Below are 6,081 nucleotides of genomic sequence, written 5' to 3' on the forward strand. Positions count from 1 at the left end.
ATCCCTGGACATCTTTACTCAGGTTGTCATCCTCTGCCTGAGGCTTCACCACACCCGTGGCATTCAACTTGGAGTGGTGACTTCCATCCCTGGCTAACAGCCATCTACAATTTCCACTCATGCTACCATCACCTGCAGTGCCTGCCTATGGCCTAGTTAGTTACCTTAACCACCAAGGTGGCATCTCTGCCATCAAGGTTGCACCATGGGCCACAATGTCACACTGCTGCCATCAAGGTCACACCTTAGCCCTCAAGACTGCATCCCAGCCCCTAAGGCCACAACCTAACATTAGGACTGCATCTTGGCCCTCAGGGTCACACCTTGCCAACTAAGTTGCTCCTCGGCCCTCAAGGTTGCACCTTGAGTCATATCACTCAGACTGCATCTAGGCCCTCCATGCCGCATCTTGGCCCTCAAAGCTGCAGTTCAGCTCCCAAGGCCTCATCATATTGTTGGAGCCATGTCTTGGCCCTCAAGGACACATAATTTTCTTGAAATCACACCTCGGCTCTTATAACATCTTATGATCTTCAGGATTGCCATTTAAGCCCCTACTGTTCCAAGTGTAAGATGGCCAGCAAAGTAACGGTGAGTGTATCCAGCTCTAAGGGTACAGTGGGTGGCTCTTATTGACAGAAGACCTCACCAGCTGGACTCTAGGGGTCTTACATGGTGTTCCTTACAGATTGTAACACCGTATTTTGATTTTAGTTTATGATCTGGATTAATATTTCTGTTTTGGTTTTAAATTTGTATTAAAAAGTGATAAAAATATATACAAATCAATAAAAACAGCTAAAATATCAGAATCCAAAACTGAGTTTGTTTTTTAAATTCAAGATCTGAACCAGCAAAAGATCCAAACCATGATTTAGTTCGAACAGGGTCACAAAAGTGAATCCGAACCTTTTACTTGGAACCCAAAAATTTGGGTGTTTCAGAAAATCTGGATCCACACATCTCTATAGTAAATTTACCCCTTAGACTCTTAATAAAACCTACAGTGTATATTTCAAGCTCAACTGAAACACATGAGTCTGGTCGGTGTCCCAAATGTGGATTTCATAGTGCCTTTTTATCTAGAATTTTTAGGAATATGCTCAAATAGAACATTTTGGGATCAAGTTAAGATTTTTATAAATCACATATTCCCACACCATTTAATTAAAGACCTTGCTGCTCTTCCTTGCTCTAATTTTGATTTCTGAGACTTACTGTAGATCCATGGTGGAGTGAGATCATTCATTTACTCACTGGCATAATTACAATAGCAAAGAATTTTATTTAGAAAAATTGGACATGCCACCCCATTCTCCATTTCTGTCTGCAATTAAGAATATGTTTTTACATCTTATATACATTGATAGGCATGCCACATTGCCCAACATTGAGAAAGGAGTAGTGAGATTCTATAAAAATTGGGTATGACCAACTAGATAATGCTACCAAGACACATATTAAAAAAATAATTAACCACTAATTGGTTTTCATATCATTACTTGGAATATGCATCTTAACATGCATAACAATAATGAATGGTCTCCTTTTTCATTTGTTTTTCTATGAGCATCTGTGGGATTACCTACTGTGCCTTAATTTTATTGTCATGTATGTGTTCATGTCATGTTCTGTCTTATCCCCACCCTTCTGTGTTTTTAATAAAAGAGTTTCTATGTTCTTAAATATATGCATAAATGTATTCTATTTTTCAAACTTATATACAAAACAAAGTAAATTTTGTACGATCTTTCACAAAGTGCCTGGTTTTGGGAACTTACTTGGGTTTTTCTCAGGTCTGCAGTATACTTGGTTCAAATTATTTTTGTTTTCTTCTGTTTACTGTATGCTTTATATTTATTACCTGTGTTTTTATAGTTTCATCAATATGTAAGACCTATTAACTGTGTTTACAATCTTGACATTATGTATTTGTGAATGTGAATATGTCATATTCTGCTCAATCTTTCCACTTTGTGTTGTGTTTTATATTTTTAATATCTTGAATAAAAAGTGTTTTGAAAAAAAAAGTAAAAATATTACTAATTATAATTAGTTACAGATAATTTTGACTGCTTTAAATCTGGTTGGAGATTAATAAATCTTAATGCAGAAGCTTGTGAAAAATATATCTAGGCATTGGTATGTTGTTTATTCTTCGAATATCAAGCCTACCTATAAAATGTCTTAGCATTTACACATCTAAACAGTCCTGTGGTTGCCGGAAACCACAGTTCGAATTGTTCTGTTATGCGATTATCAGTGCTTTTGATTGTAACTTGCTGTATCACATATGATAGTTCTGGTATATACTGGATCCCATATTAGGCATGTTATAAACAAGGAAAGTGAAAAAAAGGCTCAATACTACTGTTTTATCTATTGAATTAGTAAAATTTAATAATTATTATCTAAGCCTCCTTGTTTCTCATGTCAACAAGCAGAAGTGCCACAGGTAATATTTAAATTAAGCACAGTGGGCCTAATTCAGACCCGCTCGTGAGTGCTTGCAAGCGGGTCAATGTTGGCCCAGTGCGCATGCGCACGACAGAGGCGGCTTCATTGTGTGCATGCACAAGACCCGAATAGGGATGGGACAGCCATCGCTATGGGTCTCGCTACAAAGGGGGCGTGCTGTTGATGGTGAGTGACAGCACGCCCCCTTTGGTGGGCATGCCAGGGGCGTGGCTGGCCAGATGGAGGTGTTCCCATGGGAACGCCTACCGTCTGGGGCCAGCCCCACTGACATCACAAGTGATGTCAATGGGAGTGCTCTCGGCTCTGATAGAGCCGAAAGCACTTCAGGGCTTGCAGCAATGAGACCCTACCACACGGGTCTTGTCGCAAGCCTGATGGTCGCGATGGTCTTGACCATCGCGACTATCTTTTTAGCTGCTCGCTATAGCTGTGGGTGGTTACCCACAGCTATGTGAGCAGCCAGGAGGCCGCTCTAAAAAAAGAGAAGGACGGCCCTGATTCAGAGCGAGCGCTATGTCAGAGCGTCCGGCTCTGAATAAAGGCCAGTGTTCCCTATTTTTCTTTTTCCTTCCCATGGGAACGCCTACCGTCTGGGGCCAGCCCCACTGACATCACAAGTGATGTCAATGTGAGTGCTCTCGGCTCTGATAGAGCCGAAAGCACTCCAGGGCTTGCAGCAATGAGACCCTACCACACAGGTCTTGTCGCAAGCCCGATTGTCGCGATGGTCTTGACCATCGCGACTATCTTTTTAGCTGCTCGCTATAGCTTTGGGTGGTCACCCACAGCTATGTGAGCGGCCAGGAGGCCGTTCTAAAAAAAGAGAAAGACGGCCCTGATTCAGAGCGAGCACTATGTCAGAGCGTCCGGCTCTGAATCAGGGCCAGTGTTCCCTATTTTTCTTTTTCCTTGTTGTAAATTTGGAGGCAATTTCAAAGACCTCAGATCACTAGTAGTATACTAAAAGGCACCCCATATTTTAAAGTCACAATTTCATATATTTAATACATTTATACAAACATCAGGGTTAAATATAGTGCCAGCTGTCCTTGTGACTTTACTATTACTTATTTCTATTGTGAAAAATAAGAGATAATATGTTGGTGATGATATTTAATATAGGACTTTGCAGGATTAGTAGAATCAAGTAAATAATATTCTAGGAATTGTCAAAGATGTATTTCTACTTAATAAAACCTACATGAATGCTTATTTTTATGGGGTTATTAATGACTTTATAAAAGTGAACAAAAAACATATCAGTGCATTACATTGTGATTTATAACTAAATCCCAGTGCATAACTACCATTAGAGTCTGTATCTTAGTACTGTATGTATGTCCCTTAAGACAGAAACTCTCAGTAGTTCATTACTATTATGTAATAAAAGGAAGCTCTTACTGTCAGAAATTTATTGTAAATTCACTGACTTCCAGATACTATCTGCATGCAGTTTATATTTTAATAATAAGAGTATTTGCATTCAATGCTTTGGAATTTAAACATACACTTTATGAAGTATACTAATCAGAGACTCAGAAAATAAAAATGTTTATTTGTATATGATATGCAGTATGGAAGGAGTGAAAGAAATGTTTTTGTCTAATGAATCCAGAGAAACAGAATTGTTACTTGTTGGATTTTCAGGTATTCACAAACTACAAATATTTATATTCCTCTTGTTAATGCTTGTATACCTAGCAATTATATTAGGAAACATCATTATCATTGCACTGGTCTGGACTCAGCCCCAATTAAAAACACCAATGTATTTTTTCCTGTGTAACTTATCCTTCCTTGAAATCTGCTACACTTCCGTCACACTTCCAAAAATGCTCGAAGATCTTCTATCTATAATCCAAAGGATATCTGTCATAGGTTGTATTGCTCAGTGTTACTTCTTTTTTTTGCTCGGTGGCATTGAAAATTACTTTCTTGCAGTAATGGCATATGACAGATATTTAGCTATCTGCAACCCCCTCAGATATTCATCCATTATGAGTCCTGTACTTTGCTGGCACTTAGCTCTTTCCTGTTGGTTATGCAGTATACTAAGTTCACTTTTACCTCTATATTGGTTATGCTGTTTATCATTTTGTGGTCATGGTCAGATTAATCACTTCTTCTGTGATGTGATTCCATTACTGAATATTTCCTGTACAGATGCTTATATGCTTAAAATTTATTTTTTAGTTCTAACTTGGATTGTTGTGTTTGGCTGTTTGCTGTTTATTATGATATCATACTGGCAAATCATTTTGACCATTTTCAGAATACCATCCACATCAGGAAAGTCTAAAGCTTTTTCTACCTGTGTATCTCATCTCACAGTTGTAGTTATATATTATGGTTCTGTTATATTGATATATGTGAGGTCACCTAATGGGCAGACCTTTGAATATGACAAAAGTGTATCTGTGATTTATGTTTTGGTAACTCCATTACTCAACCCTATCATTTATTGTTTGAGAAATAAGGAAGTTAGGAATGCATTACATTTAATTAAATCTCATTTGTGTGGAAAAATAAGTGATGTCTAAAAAATTATATAGTAGCAAATATCTAGTATATAGATGGTTTTTATAATGTTTGTGTTCCAAAAAACTGCAGTTTTTACAAACTTATAAATGGAAACATTATTTGCAAATTAATATTTCACACAGGCCATATGTATCAGTACGTAAGCATGCATAACATAAAATCAAATGTTACATTTCAAGGGTAGTTATAGGTCTTATTAGCAGATCAATCAGATCATGAATCCGTCCCTTTAGATTAATTTTTTGCTAGATATTTGTTTACTCATCTGTTATATCTGTATAGATATTTATGTACCATGCCTATTGCAGCTATTTAGGTAGTTTAAGGTGATGGGACTTTTTAGGGATCATCTGCAGGCAGCATTGTGCTTTTTTCAAGAGAGTACTTAACTCTTTGGAAATAAAAAATATTTTAATTTAAGTAAAAATAAAATAGTTTCATTATTATCAGCAGGTAACTGATAGAGCAATGTACAGTACTGTAGAAAATATATAATGAATCTATTGCAGTCAGAATACAAGTGTAATATATCCAGTATACTTAAAAAAAAAGATCCTGAACACATTCATTTTAGTTTCATACAATATATATTTTCACATCTACTAATGTTTGCCCTTCACAAAGTAAGAATAAATTAGAAAATATTTTACATGTTATAGGATTTGCTTTCACAAGAAAATATTCTGTTCTGAGGTTCAATTAATTTAATTCTACTACTAAATATAGCTAAAACCACAGCATTATACAGATAGAAATCTTGTTAATATGTGTAGGAAAGGTGTTCAATTTTGAGAAATTACAGAAGTCACTTGAAAACTCTTGTAGCAAAATACAGTGAGAAATGCAACAATATAACTATGCTCACATAATAGTTCGGATTGTAATGGCACTGAAGTGTTAACAAATGTTAGCAGCAATACTCCATATAAACTAAATCCATGTTGCTGCAAACTTTTAAAAAATAAACTGTATCCATTTGAATACAAAGCTTCGCTGTATATTCTCAATATATCGCATATTTTAAATACAAATTTCAAAAGCAATCTAACTAGTGATTATGTT

Source organism: Taudactylus pleione, unplaced genomic scaffold, assembly GCF_031769625.1.
Source record: "Taudactylus pleione unplaced genomic scaffold, aTauple2 ptg000078l, whole genome shotgun sequence".
Classification (NCBI taxonomy): domain Eukaryota; kingdom Metazoa; phylum Chordata; class Amphibia; order Anura; family Myobatrachidae; genus Taudactylus; species Taudactylus pleione.